The sequence below is a fragment of the Coregonus clupeaformis genome, unplaced genomic scaffold (genome assembly GCF_020615455.1).
Source record: "Coregonus clupeaformis isolate EN_2021a unplaced genomic scaffold, ASM2061545v1 scaf1219, whole genome shotgun sequence".
Taxonomy (NCBI): domain Eukaryota; kingdom Metazoa; phylum Chordata; class Actinopteri; order Salmoniformes; family Salmonidae; genus Coregonus; species Coregonus clupeaformis.
Window position 1 is genome coordinate 150,625 of NW_025534673.1, and position 14,739 is coordinate 165,363.

General features: G+C 40.5%; 1 pseudogene; it reads right to left on the reverse strand.

Moving 5' to 3' along the window:
* Positions 1-9,868: 9,868 nt before the first annotated feature.
* LOC123481131 lies at positions 9,869-14,491 on the reverse strand (annotated as a pseudogene).
* Positions 14,492-14,739: the final 248 nt, after the last annotated feature.

Below are 14,739 nucleotides of genomic sequence, written 5' to 3' on the forward strand. Positions count from 1 at the left end.
TTCAGTCAATCGTCGGGCTAACTCTCTCTGAGGGAAAAAAGGGTGAGTGTTCTTACCGCTTCGGAGTTTGTTGGATTGGATATGACTTGTGTACATTGAAGAGATGTTCCATTATAACCTGGCCTCAGGTGGCGTTGTTGCTGGTCGACTAGAGTCTGCTAAAATTTATTTCATTGGTAACGGTGACAATGGCAAATTTAGAGCAAAAGGAACGGTAGAACTTTATATTTCATTGGTAACGGGTGACAATGGATTGGCAATTAATGTTGGGATACGTATGCATTTTTAGGGCACCGTTAATCTGGAAAGACCTCAAAACGGGGCGACTCGCAGGAGTGGGCCAGAAATCAGGGCTTAGTTAGACTGAGTCAGGTTGATTCCTTAAGCGGGAATTATGAAGTGAATGGTTGTAGCTATGTTATACTCCTCCTCTGGTCGACGGGAAATTGGTTGGGGGTAACCTCTTGATATGAGATTCATCTTTCAAGGCAACAAAAAGTTAGACGGGGAGAATTGGACGATTATTTATTTGGCAACGGTGCAGGATATTGATTTGTGTAGTAGGCTGCAGTTGGCTAGAGGCTGAAGCTAAGGCTGGATTGTTTTGGGCCACGTGGTACATCGTTGCTCAGGCTAATTTTTGTAAGGCTAAAGTGTGAATCATGCTATAGTGTACCTTAGGCTAAGCTAAATGCTAATGCTACATGCTAATTGTGTTGCGTGCTACATGCTAACGTATCCTTAGAGATTCCGTTGCGACGGTGAAAGTCTCTTAAACTTGTTTATGTGTTTGTAAGTCAGGTTATATGTTTTGTGAGCGCTGGTAAATGTTGTTTGACTATAAGGGGAAATGGGGAATTACAGCTGGACTGTTATTATGTTTGGGGAGAGAGAGTAGAGAATCTTCCTTCCACGGTGAAATTGTATTGAGGAATGGGTATGCGCATGCGTTAATTTTGTGACACTACAGTACCAAACGTGGGAGTTGGAGTTTATGGCACGAGATTAGGGAACGGTTTGTTTTACGGCACCATGAGGGGATGCTGAGACTCAAGTATGAGGTTAAAATGATATTTGCGCATGCGTGATTTTACGGGCTAAAAACTACAACATGTGGTTATGTGCTAAGCCTACAAAGCACGGCATTATGGGTAAGGGTCATAGGTCCCATGTGGGGGGTCGGAAGGGATAATAGTCACAGAATAAGAGAGATTTTGGGGGAAAAATCTCTTAGGGGTTAAACGCTGTTGTTCGAACGGGAAACTATTTGTGAGATGTAGTAAAGTTATAAATCAAATATATGTTGACGGAGTATAATTAATTAAATTAAAAGACGATTAAAATTAAATGAAATGTTTTGGAGCGATCTATGTAATAAATGATATTTGCGCATGCGGGGATTCTGCAAAACAACACATTGGTTAAACTGCAGGGGGAGACAGAGGAACACAGACGAGGAACAAATGGGCACAAGGAGAGTTTAACACGAATCTTATAAGTTTACACGGCGGTGGGTTAAGATGAAACTTGTTTGGGTACCTATTGAATTTATAAATTAAATATAGGATAACGGATTATAATAGATTGAATTAAATAATTAAATGACGGATTAAAAGCAAAAATGTTTTTGGGCGATCTATCATTAGTCCTGAGTTAAAGTCTTAGAGTGAATGTAGAAACGAACGAATATTGAACGGTTGGAAATAATCAGTGATTGCATTAACTACTAAAGTCTTTTTCTGTGTATGTTCTTCTGTCATATGAGAGGAACGCTAAGCGAGAGGCGAGAGGAGATACAGGGAAGTGCTGACTGCGTCACGTGACAAGGTGTGAGGCAGACGAGAGGATCAGATCAGGCTAGTACACAAAATCAATTTAAAGAAATGTGATAAAATGACGATTTTGCATAGGCTTGGCAAATACTATTTCATTAAAAATTGCATTTTGGAGGCTCTGTGTATCATTTATTGAAGGGTTAGAGGCTTTGTTTTTGGGATTGCTTTGAAGTTGACTAATTTACTTGCATTTGATGGGTTGTGGTAATATAGTCAACACTAATGGTTAAATTGGGGACATAGGATATAGGAATAAAAAAATTGGTTTTAATTATTCATGATTTTTAATTGACTTATTGGGATTTATTTGGAGTTGTTAGGTTATATTAAGAATTACAGGGGGAAGGCTACATAAGCTATATAGTCTAAAATAGGATAGTTCACAATAAAGGAATAGGAAAGGCTTGTTACAATGGGGAAAAGATATCAGGACTATGAAAGTCAGTACATCGGTTGATATAGTGCATAGTGGTAATCCTTTAACTAAAGTGTTGCTAGGGTATCCGGCAAGTGAAACAAAAGTTGCCCTTCATTCTCAAACAGAAATTGATAAAATATGTCAGCGATAAGATAGGTTTAAAAAGTAGAGCTTAGGGAGGTTTATTCTCAGCTTACAATGATTATCCAGGAGTGATTATTGCATCAGAAATATAGATTAATAATAGATAGGGTACCAGCAGAAACGACGATGAAGATGAATTCAAAACTCCAGAAGGAAGGAAAACCGGGATGTCTGGGAACTTAAGGAGAAGAGGATGATGAAGATGAGAGTGATTGATGAGAGGTCATGGGTGGAGGTGACTCTGTGATCAGAGGGAAGTGGCAAGAGAGGAAAGAAGAAATGGATACTAGAGATTTGATCTCTGATGAAAGTTGAAGGTACAAGAGCAAAGAAGAAATGGAGAAGTGGAAGAAGTAACACGACTGGATGAAGACCTCAAGAATTGAAGGAGAAGAATAATACAGTGAGGCCAAAGGAAAGGCCACTGGTAAGAAGATGATATTTCAAGAACAGAACTTAGAAGATAACCTTTTGAAGAATACTGATAGGTCCACAACGAGAAGAACCGAGACGAAGAAAACTCAATCAAATACAACTTATAACTGGTGGTGGAGAAGAAGAAAAGAAGTGTTGGTTATGAAGAATCAGAGTGAACCAAATCAACAATCACTGTTACAGCTTCAACTGGACAATGTCAAGTGCAATTGTACCAGCCAAGGGGGGTACCAGATGTTCCATATCCACAGCAACAAGTCAGGAGGAAACAAGAGAACATTTTTAAGGAAGATACAGGGGCAATTCAAGATCACCTGTTCTCCAGGTGCACTCTAAATATTTTGGAGTGCCTAGAATATCCGGAAGGGGGGTATCAGCTGAGAGCATCGATTAGAGAAGAAGAGAAAATAGCCAACAATTGAAGTAAAAACAACCGACCATTAGAAGTGATAGTGAATAGGGGAAAAACTTATGTGTTCAGCCTAAAGAGGTTAAACATATCACTCTGTAAAATAAACTAATTAGGTTAGGATAGGGATTGGAAGTAGTAAAACAGTTTAAATACTCTTAGGGAATCAATTGAGCTCTGCTATAAAAGTCAAAGAGGAAGTAAAAGAGACATACTAATATTAGGACAATATACCTATGGCATTGTTGGGAAAGAGATGCATGGTGTAAATTGAAGCGTACAATAAGATGTACACTAGACGACTGACTGTCTGGTAGAATATTTTAAGAAGTAGGGTTTTTTGGGAATCATTTGCTTAAAAGATAATATCATAGGAAGGATGATAATGTATTAGATTACCTGTTAGACAATCTGTCTGGGAAAATAAACTTAATAGAGTGACTGTTATTCTGGGTTACATCCTGACACAAAGAGATTTGAGGTTAGGCTAAAGGTGTTTAGTCGGTTTTGCCAAGTCTGTGTGTAATGAGTCAGAAGCAGGTGGGGAACTTTCCCAATCACATATTCTACAAATTTGGTGGTAAGAGATTTTGTCAATAAATCAGGGGAAAAGGTTTTAAATGTTATGAGAGAAAAGATTAGATTAAAATAAGTTAGGAGTAGATTAGGGTTGGAAGAACTCTGAGACAGTAAGCTAAGTTTCAAAGTTAGTAGTAAGACAGAGAGAGAACAGTGAGGAAGGACATTTTAAAGTTTAGTGGGAAGATATGGTAGGAGTTTAAATCGGTTAGGAGCAGATGCATTGAGAAAGTATGTGTTGCTGAATGATTTGAGGGTGATTGAGTATCTATATTTACAGTTTCCAGTAGGGAGATCAAGGTCATTATAGGTGTATTTTGTGTAATCAAAAGTTTGAAAGTCAGGGATTTAGAGATAGGACTGAGATTTGGGGGAAAAAGTGACACTAGTGGGGATGGATGGAAGTACAAGGAAAGAGTTCAAAGTCTTAGGGGAAAACTGGGGGGAAAACTAGGAGTAAATAAGGACATTAACACTTCAGTCTATTAGAACAACAGGGAGAAGCAATTTAACTCTTTCAACATTGATAGGTATTAAAGTCATAAATATATTGCATTTGATTATAAGGGAACCAATACAGCATCAATTATAGGGGGAAAATACTGTTATTAGGGTTAGGAGAATAATAATTATAATATGCCATTTAGGATGATGACGTTTCTTTCACAGAGAGAGAGAGAGAGATAATTAGGGAGAATATGTGTACTTATCTAGTGAAAGCATTAAAATTTGTTTTGGTTAAGAATTATTGGTTAAAGGGTTATGTAATGTGTAAGGTAACGCTTATAATGGAAGATTTGAAGTCTGTAGAAGTTTCCACAGTCACAGAGGGAGTTAAGGATAAGTTTATTACAGTAGTCACTTCAACAGTGAATAATACACATGGGATATGGGTAGCTTTTCCACTAGAAGGAATTAAGGGTTTTAATTCATCAACTAAATCAACAACGTTAATGGTAACTTTGGGAAGGGATTAAGGATACGATGGTAATAGCAAATGTAGGAAGGATGACAACAACTGTTCTGAAATTAAAGGAGGCAGCAAGAGAGACTCAGGGGTTTAGGTTACTACGAATAGGGTTAAAAAGTAGAGCAGATAGTAGTAGAGAGCAATATAGATTAATCTGAAATGGAGAAGAGAGATTCATCATGGAAGCTGCAGGATGAGGTCTTTTGATTTTGATGACAGAGGGGGGGGGGCATCTGATCAGTGCTGCTCGTTCCTCTGTTGTGAAAGTTAGAGATAGATTAACTCATTCTGTAAGAATCAGTGAGGAATCTTGAGGGTTGATGTCTGTTGGGGATGCCAGCCCAAGACGTGTTAGACGGTCGCGCGGCCTCTGTCAGGTATGGGTTAGAGTTATGCTTTGTCATGACTGTGGTATCGGCAACAGTCATTGACCGATAAAATAATGTAGTTGTCAGAACAGTAGGGTTTAAGTGTTCTTGGGTAAATGGATTACCCTATGGGAATTGTTAGATGGAAAGTAAAGTCAGGTAACAGTGGAAACCTGAAGTATTCAGGTGAACCAGTGAGGATAAAAGTTGTTGTTGTTCTAATAAAACATAATGAGGTAAGGGGTATGTTTATGGGAATATCAGAGTGTGATGAGTATAGGATAACCTTGGATAAGTATGACCTTAAGGGTAGTAATGACAAATAATAGGTTACTTTTTATATATCAGGTAGTAAGAAGAGCAGGACTTTGATGGTTAAAAGATTAGCTTTTGACTGACAATGTGACTATGGGAATTTTAGAGATATTTGGTGGGTTTGTGATGATAGAGTATATTCTTACCCTATGGGGGATAGGATGTTGTTACAGGTCAACGTTTAAGCTTCCATATGAGGTTTTTACCATTAAAAGAGGAGTGGTACCAACACAGAAATTTGAAACTAGAGTTCAAAATAGGATGAAAAGGGACATGTCATAGTCTTCAAGTCTATCATTGAAGGATAAGGTCAGGGAGAAGGGGGGACTTCATTCATGGTATGGTGTAACATTTGGGAAGATAATATTGATAAATATTAGTTATACTTTGAGTCCAGATAGTTCAGATAATATCACTGGGGTTATAGATGCATTATAAGGGATGTGTTTGGGAGATCTGAGAGGATGCAAGATCAATTAGGCCAGTAGGGGCGAGTGATGGGTCAGATTTTAGTTTCAGCTTTGATAACACTGTGTGATGTTTGTAATTTGTTACGACCTTGAGAAAGCTATGATATTGAGATAGGTTGGAGAGTGATTCCTGGAGACAACACTCAGATGCCCGGTGTTGACTGTTCCTGATCTGGATAAAGATGGATGGACTACTGATGGATAAATATCATTTTTTTTATGAGTTGATTATTTTTCAAAAAAAAAAAAATTTCAATAGTAGGGGTGATGTTGGTATGATTTATGAATCAAGGGGGGGATAGGTTAATGTGATTCATACATCATTTATAGGTCATTTTTATATTCTTAAATTGATGTTGAGGTTTAATTTGAAAAGGTTGTTTTGCAAAAGATACTGTTTGGTCGTTTATTTTCTTGTCATTCCAGAAGCATTTTGGAGAACATGTGGAGATTGGAATACTCAAACAAAGACAATATGAAGGGACAATATGACTGGAGGAGATGAAACAAGGAGGGTATGGCTGATTCCATCATCAACAAGTCCATTGGAGGAGGAGACTACGGAGGAGATGAAGTGTAGTGGACTACATTCCAGTGTCTGCAATGAAATATAGACATATTTGATGTGTAATACATAATGGTGTCATATTCTTAGGTATTGATTTTAGTAGAATGATGTTTGATGTTATTGAATGCAGATGAGGATATTAGATGCTTTTGTTTATTTCGATGGGGTTAGGGAAAGGACGGTTAGGCAGGGAGAGATTCCTTTTCAAGTCCTATGGGTTGACCAGCTTGAGAGTGGATGTTTCTGGATAGGATTTTGTTTGCAGGGGAAACATGTGTATTTAATGGCATCATAGTTTCAAATGTCTTTACATGATTTATGAGTTTATCTGGAGTCCAGCGTGGTTGCCTGGGGCAGAGGGACCGTGGAGAGAATTTTACTGTCTTGATTGATGGATGGATGGATTTGGAACAAAGGTTGCCGGACAGGTTTTTGCTCTCACACTCCATAAAGATTTATTCATAATTCATAGTAATGTGTTCACACTTCATCAACAGTTATTCATATTTCATAAGAAAGAGTATTTACACTCTAGGAGGAGAATGTTTTGGTTTAAGGTTAAAGATACTCAATAAGATAAGTTGTTACTAGTCATAATCCTATTCTGTTTGGTTTCGAGACGTTTAGTTTGTCTCGAAAGGGGGGAATATAGTATCTGAAGATTATGCCTTTGTTAAATGTTTTTCATGAAGAAATAGAATGTTGTTTATGGTAGTATCAAGAGGGAATGTTTTAGGTGTAATACCACATATCACAGACAGGAGGTGGGTTGTAGACAGGGGAGACTGGTGATTGGTCAGAAGAGGGGGCATCAGTGTTTATAAATAGGGGTTAAACGATGAGACGTTAGGAACGGCCATAGCAATCTGAGGAGCGTTCTCCGGACAACGCAGTGTCTGTAATTTATGCTGTAACCTCGTGGTATGAATAAAAACTTCTAACATGATGCAGCATAACGGACTCTTTGTTGATGGCAATAATTGCCACCATTCATCATATACGACATTGTTGCTAGTTGTTACACAGGATTTAGCTATTTAAAATGAAGTGTAACTTTATAGTTACCTATGAGCATTTTCTATATAATTACTTATTACTCATTACCAAGTGAAAATACATACAAACAAAAAAGATGGCTTCTACTTTAGTCAACTTTATTGCAACATGTAAAATAGCTTACATTTCATACAAAATAAAACGAATTGTATTGTTAGATTAATAATTTGATTAATTAGATTAAACAAATATATAGGCCTACTCAATAATGTAAAAATAACTATTCGTGTGGTGACTAAAATATGTAGCCTATAGTATAGTGAATAGCCTTTTTTTATGTGGACACCCCTTAAAATTAGTGGATTCGGCTATTTCAGCCACACCCGATGCTGACAGGTGTATAAAATCGAGCACACAGCCATGCGATCTCCATAGACATTGGCAGTAGAATGGCCTTACTTAAGAGCTCAGTGACTTTCAATGTGGCACCATTATAACGACACAGGATGAGACCCAGATGAAGACACAGGAGGCAGATGGTTAGAGTCTCTGATATTTATTAATAGACAAGGGGCAGGCAAGAGGCAGCTCAAGGACAGGCAGAAGTTCGTAAACCAGGTCAGAGTCAGATAGGTACAGGACGGCAGGCAGGCTCGAGGTCAAGGCAGGCAGAATGGTATGGCAGGTGGGCTCAGGGTCAGGGCAGGCAGAAATGGTCGGAACTGGGAGGACTAGAAAACAGGGACTGGAAAAATGCTGGTAGGCTTGACGAGACAAGACGAACTGGCCAGAGACACACAGAAAACACTGGTATAAATACACAGGAGATAATGGGGACAAATGGGAGACACCTGGTGTGGGGTGGAGACAAGCACAGGACAGGTGAAACAGATCAGGGTGTGACAACCGTCATAGGATGCCACCTTTCCAACAAGTCAATTTCTGCTAGCGCTTCCCCGGTCAACTGTAAGTGCTGTTATTGTGAAGTGGAAACGTCTAGGAGAAACAACGGCTCAGATACTACCACTTCGCTCACAGAACGGGACCGCCGAGTGCTGAAGCATGTAGCACATAACAATCGCCTGTCTTCGGTTGCAACACTCACCACCAAGTTCCAAACTGCCTCTGGAAGCAACGTCAGCACAATAACTGTTTGTCGGGGGCTTTATGAAATGGGTTTCCATGGCCGAGCAGCCGCACACAAGCCTAAGATCACCATGCGCGTTCTCTGGAGAGGAATCACGCTTCCCCATCTGTCTGCAAATCTGGGTTTGGCAGATGCCAGGAGAACGCTACCTGCCCGAATGCATAGTGCCAACTGTAAAGTTTGGTGGAGGAGGAATAATGGTCTGGGGCTGTTTTTCATGGTTCGGGCTAGGCCCCTTTGTTCCAGTGAAGGGAAATCTTAACGCTACAGCATACAATGACTTTCTAGACGATTCTGTGCTTCCAACTTCGTAGTTACAGTTTGGGGAAGGCCATTTCCTGTTTCAGCATTACAATGCCCCCGTGCACAAAGCGAGGTCCATAAAGAAATGGTTTGTCACGATCGGTGTGGAAGAACTTGACTGGCCTGCAAAGAGCCCTGACCTCAACCTCATCGAACACCTTTGGGATGAATTGGAACTCCGACTGCGAGCCAGGCCTTATCGCCCAACATCAGTGCTACACCTCACTAATGCTCTTGTGGCTGAATGGAAGCAAGTCCTTGCAGCAATGTTCCAGCATCTAGTGGAAAGCCTTCCCAGAAGAGTGGAGGCTGTTATAGCAGCAAAGGGGGGACCAACTCCATATAAATGACCATGATTTTGGAATGAGATGTTTGACGAGCAGGTGTCCACATACTTTTGGTAATGTAATGTACCTATGCTAAATCGTTCAGCAGAATTCATGTATCCAAAAAAGCTAAACAAATTGCATGGAAAACATACTTTTGCTCTCCTGTGTTGACGTTTTTGATCTACAACACTGGTTCTTTTGCGACAGTCTTTTATGTCTGGATTTAGCACACTGACCTTCTCGACCCTGTTCTTTGCGCACTGTTACATGACATCTGTGTCAACACGTGGGTACGTTCGAGGCAGCCAATGGATAGACAAAGACTTTCTAATATGGGCCTACCGCTTTAATTAGTGTGAGAGAAACCTCATGCTGTATCTGGTGCTGCTGTGTCATGGAGGGGTTGGAACCATCATCCTCAGAGACTAATACAAAACAGAGGGAGACAACAAGTTAGACTTGTTCAAAAGCTGTATTAAGCATCACACCAACCTGCACCAAGTTCAAACACTATTTTCCCAAGGTAGGCTACTCCAGGCTACTCCAACTCCATGTATGCAATTCCATAATGGCACACTGAGACAGCATGATAAATAATGTGCCTAGTCACATAAGTACAGAATATCCATTCTGTCCTTGCTCACCTGTCCTTCTCTTCCGGTTCCACATAATAAACCCATCTATGCTGATGAGGGCTGGGAGGATGACAGCCAACACTACTCCAATGATGATGGGGCCAGATTCAGGAGGCTTGTCTGAGTTTATGAACACACACACACAGTGAATATTATCGTAAATAATATATTTCTCTGTCATACTATAAGATATGATTAATCTTACCACTGTTTGTTTTTTATCACAGATTGATCCAGTTTGATGTTTTCTTTGTGTTCAACCACACAGGTTTAGTTGTTGTTCTCCCAATCCTCAGATTCCATTGTGAGGCGAATACTTTTCTGGAAGGTTCCATCTTCATTAGGGAGTCTCTCCGTACTCCACATCTTCATGCTGATCTTGTCCGTCTTTCTGCCAGAACACCATGACTCCACTGGGGTAGAAACCTGTAGTGTGGCAGTTCACTGGAGAAGAGGGGGTCTTCTGGAGCAGAGACACTGAGGGAGGAACTGGAGAAGATGGGGTCTTCTGGAGCAGAGACACTGAGGGAGGAGCTGGAGAGAAGGAGTGAGAGGAAAGAAAAGGGAAGAAAATAAATCAACTATGAACTCAAAACAGCAGTGGAGGAATTATGCTGTTGTGCCTCACGCCAGAAACAACTGGTTACAGATTTGGATTGAATGGGATGCCGTGTGTCTCAGTGTCTGTCTGTACCTATCCTCGTCAAAGTGCCGCTGGCGAGGTTCAAAGTGTCAACACACTCCTTAGTGAAGTTGTCACACCCTGGCTCTGGGACTCTATTTGTTGAGCCAGGGTGTGTTCATTCTATGTGGTTTATTTCTATGTTGGGGGTTCTAGTTTGTCGTTTTCTATGTTTGCCTTAGTGACTCCCAATCAGAGGCAACGAGTGTCAGCTGTTGGCTGGTTGTCTCTGATTGGGAGCCATATTTAACTGTCTGTTTTTCACTTTGTGTTTGTGGGTTTTTGTTCCGTGTTGGTCATTGTTACCAAGGACGTTACGAGTCGTTTATTGTTTTGTTTCGTGCTTTAACTAAATAAAGTAACATCGTGACGATCGTGACAGAAGTACCATTTGAGATACTGGAGATCATTGGTGTTGTTGTTCCACTTCTGTTTGATGGTGTCTACCTGCTGTACGGAGACTATCCAACTCATGTTGTTCATGTCCAATTAAATGAAATCCTCACCATCTTATACATATTAGTGGAAATAATCTTTGAGTTCAGTCTCATTCCACTCACAGCCGTGCAAGTTGTGGATTGTGTGACCATCTGAGAGAGTGAGAGGAAGAGAATGAAAGAGCTGTCTGTGTACAGTAATTAGTGTGTGTGTGTGCGTGCATGCATGTGTATGTGTGTGTGCGCACACATGTTTGTGTGCATAACTGTGCCTATAGTTTTTTTGGGATACTTTTTACCCCATTTTCTCCCCAGTTGGTAGTTACAGTCTTGTCCCTTCGCTGCAACTCCCATACGGACTCGGGAGAGGCGAAGGTTGAGAGCCATGTGTCCTCTGTAACACGACCCTGCCAAGCTGCACTGCTTCTTGACACACTGCTCGCTTAACCCGGAAGCCAGCTGCACCAATGTGTCGGAGGAAACACCGTACAACTGGCGACCCGGCCCGCCACAGGAGTCGCTAGATCGCGATGGGACAAGGACATCCCGGCCGGCCAAACCCTGCCCTAACCCGGAAGACACTGGGCCAATTATATGCCGCCTCATGGGTCTCCCGGTCGCGTCCGGCTGCGACACAGCCCGGGATCGAACCCGGATCTGTAGTGACACCGCTAGCACTAGTGCCTTAGACTGCTGCACCACTCGGGAGGCCCTGTGTGTGTGTGTGTGTGTGTGTGTGTGTGTGTGTGTGTGTGTGTGTGTGTGTGTGTGTGTGTGTGTGTGTGTGTGTGTGTGTGTGTGTGTGTGTGTGTGTGTGTTTACATGTACATTCTGTTTCCTTTTGACTGGGTTTGGTTGAACTGCTTCTTTGCAAACATAATGAGGTTTTTGAAGCGTTCATATTGGTTAATCAGGGGCTCAGCGTAGAGCTCCCAGTAGTATTCTCCTGCATTCTCCTTCATCCACTCAGTGGTGGGGAGCAGTGTCTTGTTGTTGCTGTCAAAGTACACAAACTGATGGTCGTCCAGAAAACCAAACCACTGTGAATTCTGGGAAGTCAGTATCACCTGAGACTGCAGTGTATACGTATTCCATAGGGAGATGCGAATAAAATATTCAATAATTGACCATGTAATATCTGTGTTGTGTGTCTTTTGTCATTAATGACATATTTGGAAAACAACTATCAGCAATTGATTGAATACCGGCGTACGTTTTTCACATGGATCCTCACTCTACAATGAGATAAATATTGTCACTTATACTGGAGACTAAAAACTGCCCTAGTAGTTTTCTAAAGTTCAAATAACTTAAGTTCTAGCAACATTTTATTTGTACTGACTTGTGGAAGTTATATAAATGTAGGATCTTAATTTGAGTCAGTTTGCTACAGCAGGAAAATAATCCTGCAGCAACAGAAAATGTGAATTATTTGGTGGATTATAATTAATGGACATTTTTGTAGGAGTTTATACATTTTTCGTAAGGGCAAATCAAGTCTGACATTTCTAAATGGAACTTACAAACGTTAAAAGCCTTTTTAAAACTGAAATACAATACAAGCTTGCAGGAAAATTCTCAGCAACAAAAGATTGATCAAATGAATATCCTACATTTGTAGGACTCCAGAAGAACAAGAGAAAGAAGGACATCATTTCTTTATCAGTTTAGATGAGATTCGATGTTAGTACTGGGTTGAACAACATAACTATTTTATTTCTTTCATTATTCTCTCCACCATATCAAGCAATCAGGGTCATAACCTGTTAATGTTTAACCATTATATATTCATCTTTAACGAGTGACAGAACGGTACATGAAACAACTTCTGTGGTTCAGCAACGACAATAAGAACTAATTAAGATGGGTTTATGAATTCAATTATTTTCATGTTCATGTCGATAATGCCATATTGAGTTTCATACTGTCTGATATGCACTGTTTTATATGTTATGTCCCTGATGGGTTGCCATAGATGACTGCTGGGTATGATGCTGCAGGTGAAATTAAAACACACCAGTGGTGGAATTATGATCCAATAGGGGATGAAAGAAGTACAATGCCATCAAGGTTAACTGAGAAACATAAATTGAAATATAAATTATTCACTATTGAGATGTTTCAATGATAATGATGAATAAATAACATAATATCTTGTTTATAGTTATATACAGTATATAATAAAACCATACTCTAAAATGGATACAGTCCAACACAATATATCCAGTCAGATAATAAATAATGAACAACTACAAGATTTTCTTTCAGTTTCAGTGATCTCTTCAGAATTGCAAACAACATCAAGGTAGGCACTTACTTTGGGCCTTAATAAAGCCTCAAACACAGAGATTAAAAGTATGTTGTTATTGACTCTGATAGCCTGGCTTGGTGGAATATTACAAGAGAACATCTGTTTGAGAGTATTCTGATTCTTGTATTTCTACTGCATATCCTACTGCATACATAACATACAACATGAGCGACAACGGTACGCTGTATGTGAATCACACTTCTACCATCACTAACTACACTGTACAATACCATTGCTTGTAAACCAGTACTATGACTACTGCTTCTAAACTACTATGAAAAGTGTAGTCTACTTATGATTTTTAAAATCCTATATCACCTTTCTTGCTCTTCTTCCAAATGACAACCCCAACAACAGCAACGATGGCCAATAGGAGGAGAGCTACCACCCCTCCAATGATGGGGGCCGAGCCAATGGCGGTTGGTTGATTTGCACCTGTAATCATCAGAACAGAGCATTCAGACTGTTACTTGGGGTCATTCATGGTGGTCTATGTTACATTTCCCCTCAACATGAATCCCCAGCTACATTCCTCTGTCAATCTCAATAACAGTTCAGGTCACTATAAGAACATGCTCTTCTCAGAAAGAGGTATACTATGCAGGTGAGTATGCTTAGGAACTAGGAATATTGGATACATTGAGTAGGAGGGGTCATTCGGTATAATGTATGTTGAATCAGTGAATCTCTCTTCCTCTTACCCTTGTTGGTGTTTCCCCAGTTGGTCTGGATCTCAGACTCAGTCAGAACCTTGATGAAGTCCTCCTTGATACCCGTGACCTGAACAACACACTGATACTTGTTCTTCGTCCACTCTTCAGACGTCACAGTGAGGTGGGTGCTTTTCTCTCCATACTCCACATCTTCATGCTGATCTTGTTTGAGAGAGAGCGTGAGAGAGAGAGTGAGAGTAAGAGAGACCGTGAGAGAGAGAGAGATCGTGAGAGAGAGAGATCGTGAGAGAGAGAGAGAGTAAGCTCTGTTATTGACTGCATGCAGTACTGGGGCCATCATTGTCAATGTTTTCAGGTCCAGTGTCAGGAAATCTGCTCCATATCCAAACTGAGTAAACCTCCCTGTGGCGCCAGTCTCTCATCCCACTCACAACTATACATCTCCTGGACTACATGCACACCTAAGAGAGCGAGAGCGAGAGAGAGGGGGGGGAGAGAGAGAAAGCAAGAGACAGTGAGGGAGGTAAAGAGAAGGAGAACAGAAAGGGGAAGGACATAGACAGAGAGCAGAGAAAACAACAGAGAGGGTGACAAAATAAATTCACTGCTCGACCGAGGGACCTTACAGATAATTGTATGTGTGGGGTACAGAGATGAGGTAGTCACAAAAAAATCATGTTAAACACTATAACTACACACAGAATGAGTCCATGC